The sequence below is a fragment of the Macaca thibetana genome, chromosome 5 (assembly GCF_024542745.1).
Source record: "Macaca thibetana thibetana isolate TM-01 chromosome 5, ASM2454274v1, whole genome shotgun sequence".
Classification (NCBI taxonomy): domain Eukaryota; kingdom Metazoa; phylum Chordata; class Mammalia; order Primates; family Cercopithecidae; genus Macaca; species Macaca thibetana.
The window spans coordinates 8,457,064-8,484,479 of NC_065582.1; the positions used below are offsets into that span (position 1 = coordinate 8,457,064).

Consider the following 27,416-nt stretch of genomic DNA (forward strand, 5'->3'; position numbering starts at 1 on the left):
ACTACTATTTCTCTCTCTTAATCTCTTACACAGTAAATCTTTCTCTTCTCAACCATCCCAAAGAACATAATAATAAAGTCCATTTTTCCCCCAGTAACTGAGAATACAGAAAACATACAAAGCTAAAGCTACAGCCTATGATATGGCACGTTCTCAAAATAATAACTCATAGAAGCTTTTGGTTTACAGAAAATCATTACAAGTGCTGACAGGACTTTAGTGAGTGCTTTGAGGAAGCTCTTACGGGAGGAACTAATGATGTTTCTGAATCAGGGATTAGAGCCTTTGCATTCATGAGCAAATCGGCTTTCTATTGTACCATCACTTTCTAAACAATAAAGAAATTGATATCAGAAAGATACTGCTAACACTAATGACACAGGAAATGCTTACAAAACGATACACCGTCATATATTTTAATCTGTTCTTCTCAATATACTTAATCATGCTTGGGGAAAAGTCAGTGTAGTTTTCTGCCAAAGAATGAGGAGTTACCAATTTGACTATTTGAAAGAGCCAATATGATTTATGTCATAAGCATTTTTGGATGAAATTAGGAAAACTTCCCTTATCTGATTTTCTCCCATATTTACTGAAATATATTTGCTCAATGTCAGGAAGAAAATTACTCTTTCTATTCTTAGAGGTATGTATTTATGTTCTTTACATTTAAACACATTCAAACACACACACACACACACACCCACGCTCACTCTCTCTCTCTCTCACCTCCCCCTACCCCACATATACATCTGCAAATAACTTACAACCTAATCTTTTGAACCAATAATTAAAAACCAAGAAAAGCATCTTGAATATTTTTCAAAACTCATATGATAATATTTGGTGGAAAGAATACAGACAAAATTTACATATATATATACATGTGTATATATATAATATACATATATACACATATGTATGTGTATATATATAATATACATATACACATACATATGTGTATATATAATATACATATACACATACATGTGTGTATATATAATATACATATACACACATATATGTGTATATATTATATACACACACATATATATGCGTATATAGTATATATGTATACATATATATGAATATAAGCATATATATACACGTATAATTAACATATATATTATTAACTGCCTATTTTGCAAAATACAAAATAACAAATAAAATCCCAGCAATTCTGGTTCAAAGAAAGTTTAGACATTTACTATTGAACCTTTTTATTCACCATTTCCCATTTCCCAGCACAGCATATTGATGATTTAGGCCATCTCTTTTCAAACACTGTTTGTGACAGCAATTGCCCTGTATCCCTGACAGAGGCTATTCTCCATGAAGTTTTCTGGAGTGATTGAGATAAAAATAAAAATGTTCTGATATTTTCCCCCAGGAATGTGCCAGTGGTTGCCGAAGCTCAAATAAGCTTTAACTACGTCCCACAGAGCAACGCTTCATAGTGTATTATTAGTGTGATCAAAAAGGATCATAACATTTCCAGGAAGACCTAAGTACCAGCCCACGTTAAACATTATCATGTGAATGTGCCATACAAAGTTTCCAGTGCCTGAGTGTGTATCTGCCTCAAATGGCGCATTTATTTCAACTAAGACCTTCACTAATTGTAACTAGAAAAAGAAGTTCTCATTCTCAATATGCATTATTACCTCCTTTAGGTTTTTTGTATTAGATCTTCAAGAAAGAGCAGGAACAAAATAGATGCTTCCTCAGTCCATTGAAAATTGAGTTGGGGTAACTCCATATTCACTCTAAGAATTTGTTTCTGCTTCTGTCAAGAGAGAATGGGAGCATGCGACCATAACCTGCTTCTCGGGGGGGAAACAGACAATTCCTCATTCCTGTTCACTAATGCAAAATCCATCAAGGTGCTTTACTTTATCAGTATATGCTGAGTTCCTTATCCAGTAACTGCGAGATATTTAATAGCACTAATCATCCGAAAGGTAATGGGGAATGAGGCCACCCATTTACAGGAATGGAGGAATGGGGACGTCATGCACAAAACATATACATTATTAAATCATGGGTAGTTTGCAGGAGGGCATGGACTTTGTGCCAGATAGATCTGAATTCCAATGCTAACACTGCTTGTCATTACCATGTAAATATGGGACCATTACTTAGTCTCTCCAAATTTTTCTTTATTTGCTATAAAACTGGAGTAATAATAAAAACTGCTTAGAGAAATTCTGAAGAATATATTTAATGACATATGGAAGACTTGGATATACTCGAGGCTATCTTTAAATGTCCATTCTCTTCTTCCTCTGTAACCTGGTGGTCATACCATGGCATGTTTTTAATGCCAGTCATTTCATGTCCCTCTGCCCTGTAGCGATCCAGGATATATCAGTGTGTCAGTGTCAGCCTGCGCTGGACCTGAGCAACAAGGAGCATTCAGAAAGAGCCGATCATTCACCACTATCAATTCATACGGTTCAATCACAAAAAGATGGCTGCAGAGCATTTGCTTATTTAGTTATTTTGGTAGAGAATTTTCAATAATTCCATTACAGAGATGCTAGAAATTGATCTCCATTTGAATGCCACCTTTGATTAAGAGCATTTAGCTTATTTGCTGTAGGTAGTTGGTACTAGTCATTGGCTATGATCAAAGTAGAGAATCTTCATAAACTGAAATTTAGATTCCTGAAAATAAAATAATTTGAATCCAGGGAATTCATGTTATAATCCAAATCTCATACTGGGGAAAAAAATCTGTTTCTCATGAACATTACTGTAGTCCCTTCTATGGACTTTATGATAAGACATTTTGTGACTTCAGTTAAAACATACTGTCTCCCATACACTGTTAGTCTTTTGTTTAGGTTACCACATTTTTTAGTCAATTGAAAGTGTTATCTAACACTTTATTGGAAAACCAGAAGTGTAAAATGAACCCCGAGCACTCTTGTTACTATGGGAAATGCTGACGAGACACATTATACGCATTACATCTTTAAGTTGTTAAATGAAAAAAAAAAAAAGTGTGTGGTTTTTAAAAATCACATTTGGGTATTAGGTGTACCAGAATCAGAGAAATTCAGTGCTGAAAAGATATTTATAGAGGATCTAATCCAGCTTCCTTGTTTTATAGACTGAGGAAACCAAGATAAGATTATACTATTAAACATGCAAGTCTGTCCCCCCCTCAGGCACAGGGAAATTTTGAACAGGATTAATCAAAGTATGGGTTGTGGAGACCCAGTGGAGGAAATGGGGATCACTCAGAGCCTATCATGTGTTTTCCTGGAATAAGTCAGGTCATTACCTAAGAATCTGGGGTATAGGAAAAAGTGAAATAATTTAAAAAATGAATATACCATATGATCCATTTTAGAAAAGAAAATATACATGCTCACAAAACCAAACACATGCATATGCATACATGCCTGGAAGGGCTGAGCACAGAGCTTGGCCTAACACAGACCTGTGTTACAGACAGACTGGTGACTTCATGCAGGCTCTGGTCCATACTGGTCAGTCCCACAAGAAACCTTACTTAAAGAAGCACAGTGTGTGCAGGGAAAAGTACTACCAAGGATAATAATGATGTAAAATGGCATGATTGCATGTTCATGTCATTACACTGGAGAATAAAGAGGATGTGAGTCATCCTCCTGGAGATTGCCAGCCATCCCTTGTCTCTTTCATGTTCGTGCCCCTGGAGCTGACCCTCAGGCTTCCAGTCCAGGTGACTTACCATTGGCACCGTTTCTCCCTGGTCAAACCCACTGAGGGACCTCTGGCGGGGTGGCCTCTCCTGGGGCAGGAGTACAGGGTAAGGGGGTGAGGGCGGAGATGGAGGAAATGTGTGTGTTCAGGGACAGCAATTAAGCTGAAGTTCCAGGATTCTTGGTGCCACTCTTTGGAAGCATGGATGTTTGTGAAGAATGTGTTACCATCGCCTCATTACACAGATGTCAACTCTGCCAGAATGCCTTCCAGGCCAACAGGATTACCCATCCTCCTTTGGGCTCCAGTTACCTTCTGTTTTTACCTTGATTCTACGGAAAGGAGATTTAGAATATATGTTATCATTAACTTGCATATTTGCCTCTTGTAAACCCTTTCAGTCATACGTTCAATATCACAAATGCCCTGGAGCAACAGCTTGTCAATGAACACTGACAATAAAATCATACTTGCTCCAATGGTGTCTCTACTTTAAAACGTTTCCTTGCTCCACCCATTCCAAAACTGTCATCTGGTATGTCTGTTTATTAATATTCTGAGATGGCTCTTATCTTCCTCCTAGGGTTGGCTCTCTATGTCTCCCTCTTTCTTGGTTTAGTCTTTTGCTTGGGAGAGGCACATCATCAAAAAGCTTCCTGAGGAAGTGACGTGGAAATTATATTTCTGAGACCGCTTCTCAGTTAATTTTAAACCCTGTACTCCTTCAATCAGATGAAAACCGAAAGAAACGTTAAAAAGTTGGGATATCTTTGGAGCAACTATTGTCTTAAGGTATTGAATAAGAAAGCTCACTATAACTAAGGCATTGTTTCATTTTCTTAGTGTCCAGTGTACTAAGTGGGAAAATCTCATGTTTAATTGTCTTTCATATTACTGATCTTCACTCTCTAGAGGCTTTTAGGATTATTTCTTTATTCCTGGCGTTCAGAAATTCCACAACAGTTTTACTTGGTGTGAATGCTTTTTAATTCCTGCATGTTTTTGTATATGTTTAAAATAATTTTGATTTTATATTTCCTTATTTTAACTTTTTGGAATTTTTGATTGGTTTGATATTATATATCTTGGATTGATCCTCTAAATAACATAGATTATCCAAGATATTACATATTTTGGATTGATGCTCTAAATAATATAGATTATCTTACCACTGGTCATTTTCTTTTTTTTTCTGTAAGATTTCTTCAACTTTATCTTCCAAACCTACCAATGTTTTTTAAACTTTGGATATTTGTATGAGTCATTTCTTTCTCTGTATATAAAATGTCATATTTTATGCTTCTGAAGATATTAATTATAGTTATTTCGAAGGATTCTGCTTTCTGTACTTTTTCTCTTTTCTCTGATTTTATTTTACTTCCTTACTTTGTTCTGCTTTTCTGCTTTCACATGAAGAGGCTTTTCTCCAATGTTTTAGAATCCTCAACTATCTCGTTACATTTAAGAATAAAGTGCCAGCCAGGCGCAGTGGCTGACGCCTGTAATCCTAGCACTTTGGGAGGCCGAGGCGGGCGGATCACGAGGTCAGGATATCGAGACCTTCCTGGGCAACACGGTGAAACCTCGTCTCTACTAAAAATACAAAAAATTAGCCGGGCGTGGTGGCGGCGCCTGTAGTCCCAGCTACTCGGGAGGCTGAGGCAGGAGAATGGCGGGAACCCGGGAGGCGGAGCTTGTAGTGAGCCGAGATCTGGCCACTGCACTCCAGCCTGGGCGGCAGAGCGAGACTCCGTCTTAAAAAAAAAAAAAAAAAGAATAAGGTGCCAAAAAAAGGGGGTAGGATCATTTATGCACATGGGCAGGGCTTACTGACAGATGATTAAGGTGGTGAATCTGGATAGGTCAAAGAATACTTAGGAAAAATGCAATGTGAGTTAGCAAGAGCAGCAGGAATTAGCAAACACACAACGAATGAAAACAAAGAGCTAAACAAAAAAAGAAGCCCTACTAGAAGGTATGTTGGAGACATGGGGAAAAACAGCAGCAACTGCGTGGTATCCAACTTCCCTCTCGAAAGAGCTCCACCTGACTCAGGTGCCGTTTCTGCAGAATAGCTTTTTACTAAAATAACCAATGTGATAAAAATGTGTGTAATGGAAAATTTATCACAAGAATGCTAATTTTTAATGATGGTGTGCAATTATACTGTGAGCACACGTTTATCAGACAATATAATACATTTTGGACTAATCAAAGACCACAAAGAAGGAAAACAAAAAGCTGTGACAGCTAAATGAAGTTATATGAAGGGAGAAGTAGGATCTGGCCTGAAAGGGGCTATCTGAATTGACAAGCCTCTAGAGGCCACTCACATGCACACTATCATGGTCTAAAAAAACAGATTTGCACTCAATGCATAAGAACGCAAGACCTTTGCAGTGGCCACCAGAGAGAAAATGTCAGATAGGCAAACCATGGCAATAATAGGCCTTGTGTGAAAGCTTCCTGTGTGTGTTTTGAAGGCACGGTGAAGAGAACTATCCTGTCATCATATTTACTCCTTGTATATATGTGCAGTTTTTCTGCAGAATAATGGTGCTTCTCAATGGATCTGCTTTATGCAAAAAGAATAGCTGCAAACACATGAAAAATAGCATGAAAACATATACTTATATTTCTTTCTTCAAATCAAAGTATGTCATTAAGAAAATACAAGCAGAAATGATCTAGGACTATTGCACAAAATGGATTTACGCATGCTGAATTTCTTTCCATTGTTATTCTGCTGTAATATAAAAATAATTTAAAATTTCTTTAATTTTAAACAAATTTGGTATATGTAGCATTCATCAGGTTCTGAAAACAAAACATAACCCAAAGGACTCTTTTTAAAAGATTGAATTTAGACCTTGTCTCATAATACATTTCAATTTCCTCTTGATTTGTCACTTAAAGCCTCTAAAAGCCTCAGAAGAGCACTTCATTTTCTAAAATCGACTATTATCCTTAACTTCAAATAAAAATACCTAGAAGTAATACATTCTGTGGTAGGTGATCCTTTAATCTCCTAATTAAGAACAAATAATTTTTAATTTTTCTTTCAGTTACTCCTTGATGGAATCCCAACTTGAGATGCCTTGTTTTATCTGTCCTCTTTTTTTTTTTTTTTTTTGAGACGGAGTCTCACTCTGTCACCCAGGCTGGAGTTCAGTGGCACGATCTCGGCTCACTGCAAACTGCCTCTGGGGTTCATGCCATTCTCCTGCCTCAGTCTCCCGAGTAGCTGGGACTACAGACACCCAACACCACACCCAGTTAATTTTTGTATATTTAGTAGAGATGGGGTTTCACTGTGTTAGCCAGCATGGTCTCAATCTCCTGACCTCGTGATACGCTCGCCTCAGCCTCCCAAAGTGCTGGGATTATAGGCGTGAGCCACCAAGCCTGGCCATCTGTCCTCTTTCTCAAGAAACAAAATGGCTACAAACCACAGACTAGTAAAAGTGTTTCACATGGGAAACGTCATTAGGCAGAGGCACTGTTATAAAGGGGAAACATCCACATTAAAGTTTTACATATTTGTTTACTAGCAAAATAAGATGAGATAAACAGAACACACAGCAAGGAACCTAGGATTAAACAAAATAAATCTCTCTTGACTCAAACCTAATAACTTGCTCCAAAAGCTCTCATAAATTATTAGCTTCAAAATCATTCAATGTGTCTGAAACGGAGTGTGTGTCACTGATGTACTTGAAGTTCACCTAAGAAACTGTATCATCAAAATGTGCCGACAAAAACTGCCAGCAGCGATGCCACCTTGCAATCAATCAAATATCTGTTTCAGAATTATAAAGTGTCTGAGAGCTATAATTTCATCTGCTTCTAGCTGCATATCATTTAAAACTTCATATTCTCATGCAGAAAGAAAAAGTAAAAACATTTGTCAGCTCCAGTTCCCTCTTTATGAAGACCCACTGTTTTCACAGCACCGTCTGGCTTCCTTATTTTAATTTGTGTCTTAGAAATCATTTTTTCTCACGGACTACATGTGGTCCATAGTTTATGAGCACAGTAGTATAGTCAATTCTCAATTATCTGTCTGAATGGAATCCTATGGTGGCACCGATAATCCAAAATCACTTGATATTTGACTTTAGAATACATTATGTGAATTTTCCCTGGGAGGTTTCCCTTCCTGCTAATGCGTTGCTAGAACTAATATTAAAATATGTTTGCATTCCTTAAATGCAAGCCAACTGACAGCGGCAGGGAGCAACCCAGAAGTGGGCGGCAGGGATAGGTGAGACTGGAATTAAATGCTTCTATGAAGAATTGCCAATGTGAGTTTTTCAAATGTGGGTAATTGAGACTTGGTTACATATGAGTTATAGTTTTTTTTTTTTTTTTTAATCCTGAAGGAAAGAAATCACTTTGAAGTATTTGAATGCAAAAGACCATATTTTAGAATATTAAGTAAAAGCCGGGTTTTCATTTTAGCTTAACTAGTTAGCTATGGATCAGAAATTCATTTATTTTTAAAAGACAAAATATGAAACACTCTTGCAAGGGTTTATTTATAGTTAGAAATTTATTATTATAGAATAGATCTCCTATATCATTTTAACCTTGATATGATGTTAAGAAATGACTTGCCATGATTAATTATTTGCAGTCAATTCTTGAAGTATTATTTGGCATTCTGGGGTAATGGAATTAGAACGAAAAGCAATAATGAACTAATTTTCTCAATCTATTTTTAAAAATTAAATCATCTCATTGATTATTCCCTTTCTTCATTTCTGTTCTCACCACATGTTTAAAAACTATGTAAATATTCAGTTCAGCGAATGGACTCATGGGCTTTCATGACATCCTGAAATTTGAATTTCAGGAAGATAAAATCATATTTTTTCCTTATTATTCAAACAATATATAATTATGGGAAGTATTTTAAAGTACCATGTTGCTCATTTATTTGTTGATATGACTTTAGTTAAGAGAGAACGTATATAGTCATAATCAGCAAAATGTGGCTAGCATTGGCCTTTGGGCTTCATCAGCCTAATACGAAACACTAAAAACTACCTTACAAAATAATTTCTCCAGGGAGCCAGGTTGAAGAATTGAGGTGCCAGGGCCTGTTTTATAATTGATACTCACCTACATGTTGGATTTATAAGACCTGGCAGTAGGCCAGCAGGTGGCTGGCAGTAGAATTTAGCTGGGAAAAGGCAGGTTTTGGATTAATATTGGCAAAGTCACAAAAGCACGGTGCAAGGCAAGCTGAGAGAGCTGGTCATCACACGGAAACAAAAAAGCCTTCAGAAATTAAGTCAGAGCTTTGGACTGAGGAATCAACTCCTTTGATAGTACCTTGAATAAAAAGTTGCTCAGACAATTCTTAAATCCATATCTTAAGGCCTTTTTGTTCATCTGCCACCTCCTTCTGTATCTTGTCCTTCTCCTCCTCCTCTTCCACTCCCCTCCCCTTACATTTTGTCCTTTGTGTATTCTAAGTGCTCCAGACCTACCTAGAAAGCTCTGTAATTCTGGTGACCAAAGATTCCCAATCTCAAGCTGGATGAAGGCCCAGCTTTGAATACACACAATTGAAGGAATTTCTGGACAAAATGTGGAGAGAAAGAAGAGAGAGAGGGAATACATTTTATGAGACAGAATCTGGGAAAAAATTTAGGGGTTCTGGCTTTCCAGGTATATTAAATTTTGTAGTTGCCTTGCTCAAATTTGACAGTAGATTTTCTGAACTTTGCATTCATCCTTGCTCAAATGGATTTGAGTGTAGTTGAGAGCTGGCTGGAATAGACAGAGAAAGAGATGGACCAAGCAGGATATATGGTCTGAGGATGAAACAATATGATGGGTAGGTAATGTAGGGGACGGGGGAACCCTTGAGGGGCTGCAGTGATTGGGAAAGAACTCTGGTTTTTTTTTGGATAGCAGACACTACAAAACTCATGATAGTCTCACCACAACTCTAACATGCAGAGAGATTTGAAACTGACTATGAAAAGAGAATATACTTTTAGTTGGACATCAAAGGCTGGAGTCCTTGAATATGCTCTTAAATGAATGAATTCTTCTGCTGTTATTGGATTAAGTCATCTAATCTAGGCAAAGCTAGTTAATCTAAATTTTTTCATATGAAATGAAAACCTAGAAGTTATACTTCACTCTATAACGTACCTCATCCAATCCATCTACAATCATGTTAGTTCTAAATACATGTACTTCTCTCCATCCCTACTTCTATTTGCCTAATCTAAGCTACCCATATCTATTTTCAGAGCAACTGCAATAGCTGTTTAACAGGTATCCTTACTTCTCCTAGAATTCATTCTTCAGAGAGTTGTGATTATTCCTTCACAAAAAGAAATCAAGTCCGCTACTCAAAATCTTTAATGGCTTCCCACTCCTCCTAGAATAAGACCCAAACTTTCTACCATGGCTGGAGACCCTCCACACAGGATATAGATGCTGTTTCTGCAGACGCACCTCAGACAATTATTTGCCTGGCTGGCTGCTCTCCAGATCAAGGGAGTCCCCACTTCTGGGTCGCGTTTTTCCCGGTACCTAAAATGCTCTTCACCTTGTTCTTTGAATACGTTATTCTCATCTTGTAAGCGCCCATTCAAAAGGCACTTTCTATTTAATTTCCTCTATAGCATCCATCATAGCGTGAAATATCTTGTTCCTTTCCATTATTATAATTTGTCTTTCCACACTAAAATTTAAGCTCCAGGAGGGAGGGGTTTATAATACTTCTCCCTAAGAATGCCTGCCATGTCGTCGATACTCAGCAAATGCTTGTCGAATAAATTTTTGAAAGGTGGCATCTTTCCGTGAGGACCCACTTTTTGACACAAAGTATCCCACTTCCAATTTGTGTATGCAGGCAAATGGTCCATCTGAAATTGAGGCACATAGGGAATAATTAGCAGATACAGACTGTGACCCAGAACTGGAGGTCTAAATTCTTTCTTAGAGTAAAATTATCTTCAGCAAAATAAATCCTTAAAAGAACTATGTTGCATGGTAGAGCGAGCTGCGGTTCTGTGTGTTTTGGAGGAGCTGTGTTCTCATGAGACATCCCTGGAGTTATCAGTGAGGCTCCTGGAAACAGCGTAGTTAAGGATACCACGAATAGGCCAGTTGTGGGAGGGCCATCCTTGGCATCTTACAATTTGTTCTTTCTTTCTTGTGCTGTAGCAACTTCTCTGCAATAGGATGCAGTGGGACTATTACTGGTAAGTGTTCTTAACAGAGGGGTTGGAATTGCCAAACGATACACAAAGGGGGAGAGTTCCATGACTCATCTAAATCAGTCAGTAGGAAACAGAAACTCAAGAACAAATTTCTTGAGTGTTTAGTGAATTTTGAGTAGCTGCTCAATTGTTCTAGATTTTGAACTTTTTAACTTTTTTAAGAGATAGGATCTCGCTCTGTCACCCAGGCTGGAGTGCAGTGGGAGCGGTCATGGCTCACTTCAGCCTCAGCCTTCCCAGGATCATGCAATCCTCCCACCTCAGCCTCCCACGTACCCAGGAATACAAGTGCATGCCACCATGCCTGGCTATTTTTTTTATTTTTATTTTTTGTAGAGACAGGGTCTCATTATATTGCCAAAGCTGGTCTCCAACCCATGGGCTCAAGCCGTCCTCCAGCCTCAGCCTCCCAAAATGTTGGGATTACAGGCATGAGCCACTGTGCCCCGCCTGAACTTTCAATGTATAAACTTTAAATGGATTTCTCACTTATAAGCATTCTCAAACAGGAACTATTTAAAACAAATGTTTAAAATAACAGCTTTAGATTTACAGAATTATTGCACATGTAGTTCCTATATTTCCACATTCAGCTTCCCCTCATTAGTATAGTAATTTCGTTACAATTAATGACCCAATAGTGAAATATTCCTATTTATTTAAGGCCATACTTTATTCAGATTTCCTCTGTATTCCTTAATGGCCCTTATCTGTCCCAGGATCCCATGATGGGTACCACATTGCATTTGGGCATCACGTCCCCTGAGCTTACCTTGGCTGTGCCAGTTTCTCAGTCTTTGTTTTTGAGGACCTTGGCAGGTTTGAGGCGCACTGGTCAGGTATGTTGTAGAATATCTCACGATGGGATTCATCTAATGTTTTCCTCATGACTAGACTGAGATAAAGTCTGTCTGGGAGGAAGACCACAGGGGTAAAGTGATCTTTTCATGGTGTAGAAAGGGTATGTGCTACCCACATGACGTGTTGTTGATGTCAGCTTGCATGGCCTGGCTGGATGTTGTGTTTGTTGGGTTTCCCCACCGCAGGGTTGCTCTTTTTCTCTCCCTGTGCGCTCTGTACTCTTTGGAAGAAAGTCACTATTCACAGCCGCACTTAAGGAGTGGGGCATGTGCTTGATCTCTGCAGTGGTAGAGCATCTACATAAATCATCTAGAATTTTCTACCACCAGGGGTTTGTCATTTCTCCCCCATCTATTTATTATTTATTTATTGAATTATTTGCTTGTATCAGTACTTGTGGCTCGTTATTTTTGTTATTCGGATTACAATCCAACAGTACTTTATTTTACTACTTTAATTTGTTGCTCCAATTGCTTCAGCTTTGGCCTCTGGGGACCCTTTCAGTTGACTCCTGTAATAGGCCCTTGATGTCTTCTCATCATGGCGTACGTTCTGTCTCTGGCATCTTCTTAGTTTCTGGCACTACCAGGATGCTCCAGATTCATTTTTTATGTTCCCCACCCCAGCCCTAGAAGCAGTCATTTCTCCAAGGAGCTCTGGTTCCTCTTATTGGAAAATGATATTAGAAACTAAGACCCGAGGGCTTGGTATTTCAAGGAGGAATTTTGATGGATAATTTGTAATATGCCCAAATAGTTGTATTTGTAAATAAAAATCTACTGTGAGCTATCATTTAAATGTCATCCACATTTTTATAGGTCAGCTATAGAAATAGGAATAATTTCATCATATATTCAACAGCAACTAACTTATGCTTATTTTGATATAAAAATCTAGGATTATGGAAAGAAAAATCAGTGACATAAGAGTTAATTTATATTTTGGACCATTTAATGTCCATCTGCATTAATCCAATATATCAATTATTTGCCTACTTCTAAGATCTAGGACATGCCATTTATCTATTTCTTTATCAATTTCCTTACTTATTTTTACACTTCAAATGAATAATGACGACAAAAAAGCTTAATGTCACTAACATGGATTTTCAGAGGAATAAACATATTAAGTTTTACTGGAATGGAAAACACTCATCTCATTAAGAAGAAACAATGTTATGTTTTTGCTTTGGTTTGCTGCTATTTATAAAATGAGACTTTCTTTTTCAAAATTACTTTTGAGAATGCATAATTTGTATTCTGCAATCATTGATTTGCTTTAAATAATACTGGCAAGTTTTCAGATTTTAACCATGTCAAGTAAATTTAATTTTAAACATTGTTATAATTTTTAGTAATTTAGATAAAGTTGAAGAGCCTTTGGGTAATTACAACTTTATTTCTATCATATAGGCTACTTCAACTCCATTAACACGTTCCCTCCTTTTTAGTTTTCCCTAGTTGGTTGGTTCTTCCAATGCTGAAGATAAACTTTAAGAAAAATAATTTGACAATATATTACTGCAGATTCAGTGGTGAGCAAGTCATGAACATTGAATGCAGTCTGCCAGGATCACTGGTTGAGTGTGAAAAATACAAAGGGAAGGATAAGTGTTGGATTTTAGCCTATATATGGGACAATATAAAAGATTTGTATCCTCTGCATAAGTCAAACATTAAGCATTTTAGTTACTACTCACTTTTTCCCCAATAGTAGAATTAAAAAGTCAATTGGTTTTGTGTAATCTTCATAATTAAACAGCTAAGCCAGTTGGATTACACCTGTTATTGTGTTCATTCAGGATTTATTTAGAACAAAGTTGTAATTATTCAGGGTCAAGATTCGAAAAGGCAAATGATAAGAAAAGCTACTCTGAATTCTACTCTCTGAAAAGGAAGAAGAACATGAACATTGCACTGAAACAGCCACAGTCCAGTTCTTGAGTTCATTCTGTATTACACTGTGCTTACGTTTCTATAGGCATACTCCTTGTGCTGGTCACAGCTCAGGTGTCACTTCTTCCTGGAGTTCTGGACACCTGCCCCATAGTCTCATAGGTGTTCTATGGAACAAAGTCTCATAGGTGTTCTGGACACGCTTCCCTAGTCCCCTGATATCCCCCCACCCTACCCCTACTCTGCTTCCCACACAGCACTAAGATTGTTTCTTCTTTCCATTAACCAGCACACCACACCTCCCTCCCCATCCCATCTCCTTCACAGAGTACTCCAGTATTCATCGCATTCACTTTTATGTTCCGAGCGTTTACTATGCTTACAAGTGCCTATGAGGCACTTAATAAAGATATTTTTGACTAGATGAATGTTTAATTAAATACATAAATAAGTGAGCAAAAGAATGAAGGATTTCAGCTTATTCTGGCCATGCTTGCTACAAGCCAAGTACCGACTGCACTGTGAGAGCTGACCAATGTAATCTGTGTATTAATCAATAAACATGGTAGAAAACTGATTAAAAGTGCATTTTTAACATTTGAAATAATATTTTTATGAATATTGGAAATACTTCTCCATTATATCCTTGCCCATTTCTTGAAGGTCTAGCAATTATAATTGAAAATATTGCACCCACAAATTTTGATTTTTCTAATTATGACATGGCTTGGGCTGAAACAAAAAATTCACCAAACATGTCAATAAGTCTTCTCGTATGCCAAGCCTTCCCATTCCGTCTAATATATGAAGGGTACATTTCACACTCCCAAAGAAAAGCATATTTCAAGCAATTTTACATTAAGCATTTGTGTGTAAAAACCAGTTATCAATGTGTTACTGTTGGCAAATTAATGCAAAGACAGGATTTTGTCTTGGCAGGTTTAGTTAAATTTAGTTGCTGTGTTACCTTAACTAGGAAGGCTGCGGTATATAGTGGTGGAAAGCAGATTTTCTTAGCCACCATCTCTTGTCAGTTGTGTGACCTTGGGAAATTGCTTAGCTTTTCTGGTTCTTTGTTTCTTAAACCGTAAAATAAAGTTAATGCCATCTGCATCACATGGAGGTTGTATGTTACTAATGATTGTAGGCAGAGCTGCCACTATAGTACTTGGAATGTAGTATGTCTAGTGACTGTTAGCTCTTTTCTTTGCTCTTTTCTCTAGGTACACTATAAAGTAATAACACAATTATAAGATCTTTTAGTTCAGCCTTTTTACTAACTCAGACTAGCCCTTATTTCAATGAGTTTGAATTGGTGAGGCTTACTGACTTGTTCATATTTTTACAAGGACCCAGATGCTCAGTGATTTCGTCTCCTCTAGCCTAGCTGGCATTTGTAAATTACAATGTGTATGTGGTAGGAGAATGTCTCATGTAGAAGCTCTTTTCAGAAAATACTTGGCCGTATTCCCAGGGTAAACTGCAGTCATAATGGCAATATAAAATTCTGTCTTGACCATTGAACTAGGAGTCAGGAAACTTGAAAGTGATGTCTAAGGTGTAGACTCCCTTTCTTAATCAAAGCCCAATCTTACTCTGCCTCAGTATTTTGGAAAAGGTCATCTTTCTTTTTTTTTAAAAGAGGGTGAGGTTTATAACGTACCTTGAACTCACTTAGGAAAGGCAAATATAAACATATAAAGTTTTATTACCTTTTAAAGAAGTTCTCTTTACTCGTTAAAGGGAAGTCTTACTCTATCAGTACCAGTTGACCTACGTGAAGTTAATAAGTTGATGAAGCTCTGATTAAGGTTTTATGAGGCAATCTGTAACACCGAGCAGAGTTCACCAGGGTCCCTTCCTATTTCCTCATTCCATATTTCTCATTGCAAATTAATACTGTACTTTCATGAAACACTGCCTTTTTAAAGCCAATGGAAAAAATTCCAGGGGCCTACCCTGCAAAGCTACACTTTATTAAATAATTCTGCACACTAGAACCCACCAGTAGTACAGGATAATGATAGCTATTTGAAAGATGTATTAACTCCTGAAGCTATGAAATGTCCTAGAAGAATCCAATTATTCAATGGTGCATGTGTCTAAAGAACTAATGACATGGTAGAAATAAACAAATTGACCACTTCCTCATTGGAAAGATGAGGATTTCTTTCTAATGTAACAGTTGCTTATCAGATTGCCTGTGCTCCAGATGGCAAGGAGCCATAGGACAAAATGCCTTTTTATATTTGATGTGACAATATCTCTGACTCTAACATAAATATATATTTATACATATTTGAACATGTGAATCCACAGTGATGAAATTCTAGAATGCTCCTCTCTTGGAGACACTGCAGTGACGTCATCTCAGAGAGCTGGGCAGGATTTGTCACTTCAGATGAGCAATAAGGGAGCAGCTTGCTCCGGATATCTTAATTATTTCTGACCTGCATAATGGCCGAACATTGCAATTACTCCTCATGCGGGAACACAAAGTGAAGAGCCCATTCAAAAGGCAGCAGTGACTTTCGAATGTGGAAAAATGGGCATTTCATTAGTAGAAATTGAAAGACACTAATGTTAAATAGGTGAGCCCCTGAGATTGCATTTACTGAGCACCTATGATTCACCAGGGGTCGTGCTAAGCATAAGGGATTCAGTAGCAAACAAGTCAGAGATGGTTTTTGGCTTACATTTCATAAAATATATAGGTGCAGGGAGAAGGCATACTGCAAGTATTATCAAACGGTAATAAGATACTGAGTGGAATTTTGTTATTATGGAAATGTGGCTAAAATCCAAAGTTGAGGACTGTAGGAGAAAATACCTCTCATTTTAAAAATAGCCTTCAGAAGCAGCCAAAAATTAGAATCAGACTTCTCCCTCCCCAGGGGCTTAATGAGGAGCTGTCGAACCTGCCACCCCAGCTCATCTCAGTATATGGAAGGAGAGAATTGGGGTGGGAATCAGAGGTTGGAGATCTTTTTCCTATGGGGAACGCAGTGATCTCAGAGGCTTTTTCTTCCCTCCCCAATGGAGGCGCGAGAGGGGCACGTTAGTATGACTAGTGGTATATGGGAGACAAGCATTCTACTTTCTGGGTCAGATAAATATCTGTTGGGACAATAGATTTGATAATTAATTATTGATCAGTTGACTCATTTATTTATTAACTTATTTACACTGAATATCAATTGAAGGCCTATTGTGCATCTGCCAGGTATTGCTCTAAGAACTTTATTTATTTATGTATGTATTTATTTATTTATTTATTTATTTATTTATTGAGATGAAGCCTCACTCTGTTGCCCAGGCTGGAGTGCAGTGGTACAGTCTTAGCTCACTGCAACCTCCACCTCCCAGGATCAAGTGATTCTCCTGACTCAGCCTCCCAAGTAGCTGGGACTACAGGTGCCTGCCATTATGCCCAGCTGTTTTTTTTTTTTTGTATTTTTAGTAGAGACGGGGTTTCACCATATTGGCCAGGCTGCTCTCGAACTCTTGACCTTGTGATCCTCCAGCCTCGGCCTCCCAAAGTGCTGGGATTACAGGCGTGAGCCACCGCACCTGGCCAGAAATGAAAATCTTGAGATGAATAAAGCAAAGTCCCCAGCCTCATGTGTGAGGTTTACTTTCCACATGTGTATGTATGTTTCTGTATCTATGTGTGTGTATGGTTTGTTATTGTGAACAATAAAGAGTTATAGAATGTGTCAAGTGGTGATAATTGTTCTAAAGAAAAACAAAGTAGGGTGAGGGAATGAGGGCATTGACTTAAAAAAAATGTTTTTAATCTTTGAGACAGGATCTTGCTGTTTTCCAGTTGGAGTGCAGTGGTGAAATCATAGCTCACTGCAGCCTTGACCTCTTGGGATTAAGTGATCCTCCCACCTCAGCCTGCTGTAGCTGGGGCTACATGTGTGTGCCACTATGCCCAGCTAATTTTTTTTTCCACCTGACTCCCAAGTCACTGGAATTATAGGTCTGAGCCAAGACACCCAGCTGGGATAGACATTTAATACAGGTGGTTGGAGAAGACTTCTCTGGGTGATCTTTGAGTGACATCTAAGGAAGTAGGGACCGAGCTGAGCTGGGGTACCAGGGAGCATCTTGGCAGATGGAAGAAATAGAAAGTGCGTAGTCTCCAAGGCAAGAGCGTGCTTGGTGTGCTTGAAGAGCACTGAGAAGGTCAAAGTGGTGAGGGCAAAGTAAGGGCAGGCTAGCTTGAAGAAAGGCTGAGGCTGAATCATTTGGCTTTGTAAGCCTTTATAAAGAATCTACCTTTTACCTAGAGTGAGATGGAAAGCAGCCATTTAAGAGTTTGAGCAGAGAGGTGACGTGACCTATCTTCCATTATCACAGGATTATCCTGTTTATTAGAGAGAGACTGTAGGGGACAAAGATGGCAATGGGAGCTCAGTTAGAAGGCTATTGCAAGAGCCTAGGAGACACCATGAGGCTGATTGACCTTTAGACCTATCTGAACTGGGACAAGAGAATTGAGGCGTGGTGGGAGTGGAGCAGGCTGCATGACCAATATTTGGTGATATGGCAAGGATACATTAAGTTCCCAACAAGTGACATGGACGCAGCAAAGCTTAGTTGATACTGAACATCACCAATCCCAACTCCCAGGCAGTTCACTTGGAAGGTCGGAAGCCTCAACGGCAAGAGGCTGCAGATGAACCACTGTCCAGTCCCGACTGTTGAGTGGTGCAGCCAGAGTGGGGACATCCTGGGACTGTCCCACGTGGAGACTCTTTCTGGGTACTTAAGACATCTACACACAGGCTCCTTGAGAACACTGCATTTGAACTCATGTTACCCAAAAGACATGAGCCGCGGTGTAGGGTAAGCCAGGGAGGCTGAAATTACCAGCAAGGAGGGTGCTAGAGCTATGGCTGTGCAGAAAGAAAGGCTCACCCTCCTTTCTGGCCACAGCCTGTAGAAGAACTGGAGCCTGGAGAAGACAGAACGGAAGTTTTGAATCAGATATAAAATCGGAGGTTTCAAGGACTGTTCTGAGTTTTAGTGCCTGAAAAGCTAGGGGACCTGCCTAAGATATCGTTCACGGATGGGAGAGGAAGATGCAACAGGGCCAGGTGGAGAAACAGTGAACGGCGGGTGGAGGGGGTTCTTTACTCACTCCAGCGGGGTTTCTGCCCTGAAATAAACTGTGTGGTAAATGCCATGAAGGACCATTGCAAGGTACTCTGGGAACACAGCTCAAGAAATCTTTCCTTCTCTGGGCAGTCCGGAAGCTTTTCCTGAGAAATCAACACCTAGGCTCAGACCAGTCATAGCAGACATTATTCATAGCAGGCATCACAGGAAAGCACATTCAGGAACAGCCAAGCTAAAGGTACCAAAGCAGGGAAACAAAGGTATTTTTTTGCAGCGGGGAAGACCTTAGGGAAAGTCTCCATCCACTGTAAAGGCAACATGACCACCAAAGGAACTAAAACGTCTTAGATTAAAATGCTGCCTTCATCACTGTGCTTAGAAATTGGCTGGTAAATGTATTTGACCACTTTGGACAAGTCGAACTCTCCTTGTTTATGTTCTATACCAACTTAGAAACATCTTCCTTATAACTCCAAACATCCTGAATGCAATTTTTTTTGAGGCGGAGTCTCAGTCTTGCTCTGCTGCCTGGGCTGGAGTGCAATGGCGCGATCCTGACCTTGAGATCCACCCAGCTTGTCCTCCCAAAGTGCTTACAGGTGTGAGCCACTGCGCCCGGCCCTGAATGTAGTTCTTTTGTAAATCTGTTTTGTGCCTATAATTTTGTTTTCAAGTTACAATTAACCACTTAGTTCTCTCTAGTCTTTGTGTGAATCTCACAATGACCTGGAGTATTCACTAGATTCGTTGAGGTCCAGTTGCATTAACTGTGTTCAGGAGGTCTGGGTTATGTTTTAGATTTTAATAGAGGGTTTTATCTCTATAAATGATAATAGCACTGGTTAAAGTTGTCAGTGATAATGGGGAACCCAAGATGGGAGTTTATGCCAATGGATCCAATAAGACAGAGTTTGGAAAGGAGGTGGAAGTGAGAAAGACTGGATCTGAGGGACGGTCTATGTGAGAAAAATTAATGAAAGTTTTTGTTTTTTTTTAATTTAAAGGCAGGGGTATAGACATGCAATAAAATGGCTTTGAAAATAGTTTAAAAATGTATTTTGAATTTGGCAGTAGCTTACAGCTGTCTCATGCCTAGCGTTGAGGGACTCTTTGGAGAAGAAAAGAGGGTATGGAGAGGGAAGGAGACCCCAGAGGAACTTCATATGCCCAATAATGGGTGTTGGAGGCTTCTTTCTCCCCTCTAAGGGGCCTATTACCTAGAAAATCGATCCATCCTTAGGGACCAAGAGAAGGTATGGAAACACATATTGGTGTTGAGAACTTGAAGGTGAATGTTGATCTTCTGTCCACTTCTTCTTCCTCAGAGGGTGACTGACCATCCACTGATCTTCCCCAGAGGGTGACCCAGGAGAAAGCATTTGTGCATGGATGAGTGAACTCTTTTGTATTAAAAGTGATGATGGTGAGGCTACTGTGACACAATAAGCCAGTGGCATGTAAATTATTCAGTCCTGAGCACGGCTTGTAGCTTGCAATGCTCCTCCTTTTTGACCCAGTATGCTGGGCTAAGCCATAAGGGTTACATTTATTTCCTCACTTTAGAAACCAGAGCAGGCTTTGAGTAGCTGGATCCTTGCTTCTTCCCCTCCCAGTCCTGCCCTGATAATTGAGTTCTCCAGGAGCAAAGAGACTTTGTTAGGAAAGATTACCACTAGTCTCAGTCCTTTCCCCAAAACCTCGGATAGAAAAGCCATCTCTTCATATTTTGTAAAATGCTGTTGGTAGTTTACGTTTATAAAGGGGTTACAGAGAGAATTTTGAAAACATCACAGTCTTAAACAAATTCTTTTAACACCTAAAAACAATTTTAAGAAAATCATCAAAAAGAGTTTTATATATAGAATTCTCAGAATGCATAATAACATGCTGAAAATAAATGTTATGCTATAAATGAAATAAATAATATCATAAGAGTTAGGTTAAATATTCTAGCACTCAAAAAACTAGCCATTTACAATCATTCTCGTAAAATAAAAGCTACTAGGATATAAAGTAGAAATGTCCTCTCCTCTTTGGTGGTTTCCTAAAGCTCTGAAATATTTACCAGTACTGATTTCTAATCTCTTTACTTTTTAAAATAGGGGCACACTCAGAAAGACTTGATACAAGTATGAGATATACTCAAATTGAGTGTTTTGCTCCAAAATTTATATCTCCAAACACAACCTATTCCCTCCAGAACTAAATGCCATTTGCTATTGAACATTTTCCATTTGTATGGCTCTTTGGCACCTAAAACTCAACATGTTAAAAATGGGCCACTGTTATGCCTGATATCAGGAGATGGCACAATGAATCACCCTCAAGCCAGGAATCTCAATGTCATGCTGAATCCCTCCTTATTTTTTACCTCCCACACCTGACTACGGTACATCCTGCTTCCTAAATCTGGCATGGTCCTAATCCTGGAAGCAAAAATTCTCATTGTAACTGTGATAAAAGTCTACATCTTAGTCCTAAAGCCCAATTTTTCCCTCCTCCATTTAGATCTTCTTCAGGAGTAACGTTTTTGATGCATTTCATACACGTGGCTTTCCATTTCTTTCAGGATAAAATGACACATCTGTAATGATGTGTATAAAACCCAGCCGGTGGGACCCCACTTTCTTTCCCAGACACGCTCTACTTCTATTATGACACATTTTTCTGTCCTACCTCAAAGACATAATGCTTCTCTTTCTGCGACATTTTTCTCCCCATCTAATTCTGCTAATCAGCTAGCCAACTCCCACTCATGCTCAGAGACACCTGGGGATGGTTGCTCAAAGCAAGCCTTGCAACTGCAGGGGTGATCCACATATTGGTATCATATGGTCTGAGTGCACAGTGCCTCTCAGATTTGAGAACTAAACACCAGCACCGCAGTACTGACCACTCAGCTCCGTCCTTCAGTTTTCTGCTTAAGAGATGGTGCCTCAGAGAAGCCTTCTGCACACTCTCTTTTCCCAGTCCCATGGACACGCATTTACACACACTTGGTTAGGTCTTGCATTTTATATTTCCACAGCAGCCTGGGCTTCTCCTTTACAGCATTGAACATTTGCAATTATTTGTTTAATGTCTTTCTTCTCCATTATACTGAAAGCTCCATAAAGTAAGAATCCCAGCTGTCTTGTTTGCTGTATTCCCAGAGCTTTCCGCAGTGTCTAGAACTAGTAGGTGTTCAGTAAATAATTCATTACAGTTCATACCCTATGTGTAAACTCCTAATTTAAAAATATAATGTCATGCAGCCTTAATGTCATGCCCTCCCTTCCAGGAGAGGTTGAGCTTAGGGTAGAAAGAACATAAGATGAGAAAAACCAACAGAAACAGACTCTGGGATATTTTTGTGTCGGACTGTCCCCTGATATGTGGATGGTTGTCACAGCACCAAAGTTACGCCAAGAATTGAGGAAGACAGAGATTTTATCTGACAACTTTGTCTTTGGAGGTCACTCCTGCACTCTAATTTTATTATTATTTTTTTCCCTGCTCAGATGATCATTGTGAGTTTCTGTTTGTTTTCCCCCTTCCTTTCTCTGTCATTTGCACCACATTTATTCTATGGTCAGTTAAAGTTAAAGTCACTCTGGTCCTGATTGCTATCTAATCCACAGGGCAGAAAATAACCACATGACATTTACACATGTAATTGAAGGAGAAATTGATGGTTATTTGGAATGTAATAAAAATTGATGCTAATAGTCATTCATTATGGATAAAAGGGCATGATACACTCTGAAAGTCACTAAGAATGGTATCAGAGTAAGATGAACAATTAGGGCTGACATTAAAAAAAAAAGGAAGTAGCAGAAACCACCTTCTAATTTGTGAAACACAGAACTGGTATGGATGTCAGCTTCTAAAGGCCTTATGAGGAGAATCATAACTAGAACTTCTTAGATCAGTTCATGTTTTCAGAAACACATGACCCATGTGCATACCTGCACAGGCATGCACACACACACACAACACATTTATTCCTCCAACGAACACAACAGTTAAAGAGGCAATATTTTGGTTGTTGAACCAACATCCATTGAAGATTGGTTTTATTTTTATGGTTATGTCTGTTTGGAGGATTACATTTCTACATAATTTGAAAAGGAAGATGCATATTTTCCACACTGTCCCCTTAAAACTCATTAATAGTTGCTTGAATTCACAAATTCTATGACTGGTAGCGATGCGGGGAAAAAGGCTTTGTATGTTCTGCTGGCAGGATCTAACTTAGGACCAGCTTGATTTGTTAGGGTGAATATGGGTTACCTGTAACTCATATATTGTAACTCATTTATACCTGTAACTCTTATTTCTCTTAAGAGATACCAGTGAGAACTCAACTTTGCTGCTTCGCTTTATGTGGGAAAGGCTGGCCACCTCCACGTGCTGACGGCTGCTAATGAGAGATCACTTCCTAAGACCATTACTTGAAATAAGTTCCCTTGTAAAAATTAATCTATTGGTGTCACATAATGCAAAATTTCAATTATTCATTCATCTTATTTATTACCCTATATGTAGGGCTTTTAAGCATCTAGCTGTCCTGCTTCAGAATGCACGTTTTTTATGATCACTGAGAAATAAATAATAGTTTAATATGCCTTTTCTCTGACACTTAAAATGCCACTTTTTAAAAAGTGCTCTTTCATTTGGAGCATAAATTAAAATATAATTGTATACACTTATTATTCCAGTTTACCAGAATAATAGAGTTAAGAGAAGAGCCAAACTTGATGATTTCAAAACGCTGTTGTATGTGTCCTATTCTTACTTAGTTTTTCTTTGTTTCATGACACATTTGGAATGACTTTGGTCTTTTCTTAAGGCCACATAGGAAGTTTGTATTTTAGAGCAAGGGATCTCTGCTCATGGACAACCTCATCAAAGAGTTCAGTCCAATTCTACTTAATTCAACAAATATTTTCCAAGTACCTAATGTGTACATAGCACTGTGCCTTTTGAACTCTGGCGAAAAGTAGCCATCTCGCAAATGTTTGCCCCTGGCCACAAGGGAGGCTAAAGTGGCCAATGAATGGCTAAGTGTAAATGCAATACTTGTGGCCTCCTGTTATCTGGTCAGTAAGTGGTCCCTTTATTTCCAAGTGAAGCTCATTAACAGCACCTATTTATCTGGTGTCATTAGGAATAATTTATATTATGATGGGGTAAATAACAACCCCCCACCCCATGTGATTGTAGTTATCTTAGGCTGTCAGTTGTAAGTTCTCATGTCTCCTGAAAGGATTTATGCCTCTAGTATTTACATTACCTATGTCTATTTTCCTTGAGTTTTCTGTTTGAAGTTAATCCTTCTTACTGAGGAGAATGGAAGCAAAACATGAATTGAGCAGCTCTTCCTTCTCTGTTTTCTGTTAACACTACATCGTCATTGTCCGAGAGCAGTTCCCTCATTTCCTTCTGGATTCTAGATCTAAACAGATGGGAAGGCAGAGCCTTTTTCCTTGTCTGTAGCACTTCTCATTAGTTTATGCTCATGCCTTTGGACATGTAGGAGAGGCACTGCTGGGGAGGAATAAGGGGAGCAGAAGCTCCACTGCACTAACAGCTGGAAGATCTGGCTTCTAATCCCCACACTGCCTTTCCCAGCAGCAGGGCATTGGGACAGATGTTTCAAACCTTTTGAGCCTCGGTTTTTTCACCTGTGAAATGGGTTCAATAATCTGTGTGCCTTCCTCACAGGAAAACATATAAAGCTCTTTAAACATTTTAAAGTATACTAATCTTATTTATGCTACTCATATACTGTTAAATATATACATATATTTATATCAACTATATATATGCATGCAGATATGTGTGTGTCTATACACGTGTGTGTGTTTGGTTATCAGCCCTTCATTCCACATTTCAGCCTTTTTCTTCCTTGACGAGCTGCCCCTCAGGGAAGGAACCTCCGCAGCGCGTATGCACACTTGCACTAGGGGGCAGCATTGCACAGTGGTGGAGAGCACAGGCTTTGCAGCCAGGCTTTCTGGGATGGAATTCCACCTCCTCCGTGAAATACTTGGGAAAGTGACTTAACCTCCATCAGCCTCACTTTCCTTATTTGTAAAATGAGGTGAATAATTCAATCTACCTCGTAGGATTGTTATGAGGATTAAATGATTTAATGCTCATAAAGCACTTCAAACTGTGACACTAGTAAGAAGGCAACAAGTCTTAGCTATTCTTAGTGTTGTTACAGAGCGAAAAGTCAATCATTTAGCCCTTCCTGTGCTTTGTGAGTCTCATTTACAAGAGAGGGTCATAATTCTTAACTCTAAATCTCTTCAATTTTGTTCACCCGAAGTCCATAGTGTCATGGCACTGTGCTCCACGGCCCCTTTTCTAGTTATCAAGATAGAACTTATAAGACTTAATTTTCTTTCTTTAGGATCAAAATAATAATTTTATACTACTGCCTGATCTGAAAGTCATTGATTATAAAGAGTCCTGTGAAGAAGTTAGATAGATTTATTCTTAAATGCCATATTGGGTGGGGTATATACCAAAAAGTAAACGTCCAATGTAAAAATATGTATATTAAGTATCTATTTTATAAAAACAGAACATTTTAAATCACAGAATGTTTTCATTTGACAAAATCATTTCATTTCTATTTTTTTCCTAAAGGTAATCAGAGATGTATGTAAGGATTTATGCCTTACACAGAGAATTTTATCCTCCTTTAGCCTCCCTTTTTAAAAATTGTTTTAGTCGACTGGGCGTGGTGGCTCATGCCTGTAATCCCAGCACTTTGGGAGGCTGAGGTGGGCAGATCACGAGGTCAGGAGATCAAGACCATCCTGGCTGACACAGTGAAACCCCGTCTCTACTAAAAACACACACACAAAAAAATTAGCTGAGTATGGTGGCGGGCGCCTGTAGTCCCAGCTTCCTGGGAGGCTGAGGCAGGAGAATGGCGTGAACCCAGGAGGCAGAGCTTGCAGTGAGCCGAGATCGTGCCACTGCACTCCAGCCTGGGCAACGCAGCCAGACTCTGTCTCAAAAAAAAAAAAATTGTTTTAAAAAAGTAAACAATTTTTAGTATTCTGTGGTACATCCATATAATGGAGTATTGTTCAGCCAATAATATATTTTTAAAGAACATTAAAAACTCAGAAGTATTTATAAGTTTAAATGAAAGAAAAGGTAATTTACAAACTGCTTTATAGAGTAAAATGCCAAATGTGTGTACATACATTAAAAGAAAAAAAAGACTACAAGCAAATGTAACACAATGTAAAATACAATTTTCTTGGTGGGAGAATTATGAATGTTTCTATTATTATTTTATTCTGAAGAGGAATACACACATTCATATATACATATATATTCATACTTGTGTTTTTCAAGTTTTCATTCTGTAATCCTTTTATTTAAAAAAAAAAAAAAAAAAAAAAAAGACCTAGCCTGGCACAGTGGCTTGAGGTCAGGAGTTGGAGGCCAGCCTGGCCATGGCGAAACCCTGTTTCTACTAAAAATAAAAAAATTAGCCAAGCATGGTGGCTTGCACCTGTAATCCCAGCTGCTTGGGAGGCTGCGGCAGGAGAATCACTTGAACCCGGGAGGCAGAGATTGCAGTGAGCCAAGATCAAGCCACTGCACTCCAGCCTGGGTGACCAAGTGAGACCCTGTTTCAAAACAAAACAAAAACAAACAAACAAACGAACCTAAAAAATCTGATATTAAATATCTCAACTTTTTAGCTCATTATGTCTTCAGACAGGTACAACAAAATGCTTTACTGGGAATCCATTTACAAAAAGTCATTAAAAATAGTTAAATTAAAAGTTAAAACCTTTTGAAATCATTCATCTGTGAAATCACATTTAATGTTTTCCAGACATAAAAGAAGATATTCATGAAAACACTTTGTAGACTGGAACTTTTTTGCAATGGTGGACCTAGCAGCTGGTCTCTGTGCAAACACAACAGCACTGACTGGTCGCACAGGGGGCCAGAGGAGTGACCTTCAGCAGGGTGGCTGCAAGGACCCCGGGCTAAGTCACTGAGCAAGGAGGACCAAGTTGGGAAGGGCCGTAGGATCAAGACAGAGACAGCACTTGGCCATGAACTTTATTTCCTAACTGAACTATGAAGATACTAAAATGTTTTTACTACTACTCGAAAGAGAGGTCATAGACAAATTGAGTCGGAGACTGATAGAGAGAGAGAAAATCAGAGAAAAAGGGAGATAGACATATGCTGGAGAGAAATTTAGAGACTGGAGAGTTTCCAAGTAAGACAGAAGAAAGTAACTGCTATTCACCTATACACTGCTCTCTCTGTAATAGTCTCAATTCCTCTTAACCAATCCTATAAAGTCCCAATCACAAATGACAGGAATCACCACCACAATCACCACCACCACTACCACCACAAAAAGAATCTCAAAACATTGTTAAGAGTAAGTGCCCCCGAAGAGTGCAAAGGACCAGAGCACGCACCCACAGTGGCACCCCAGATGGATAGATAAGACGAACCCTTTAATCAATGACAATTGGGAAAAACCTACTCCTACTCCTGTTTGACTGAGCTTTGCATCTGAATCGCGTTATAAAACTTCCAATCTCTCCTGGCTACA

General features: G+C 38.8%; 1 protein-coding gene across 1 annotated transcript in view; it reads right to left on the reverse strand.

Annotated features, from left to right (window-relative positions):
- TENM3 (teneurin transmembrane protein 3) overlaps positions 1-27,416 on the reverse strand; it is a 2,279,939-nt gene that overhangs the window by 1,250,742 nt on the left and 1,001,781 nt on the right. The gene's annotated exons all lie outside the window — the stretch shown is intronic.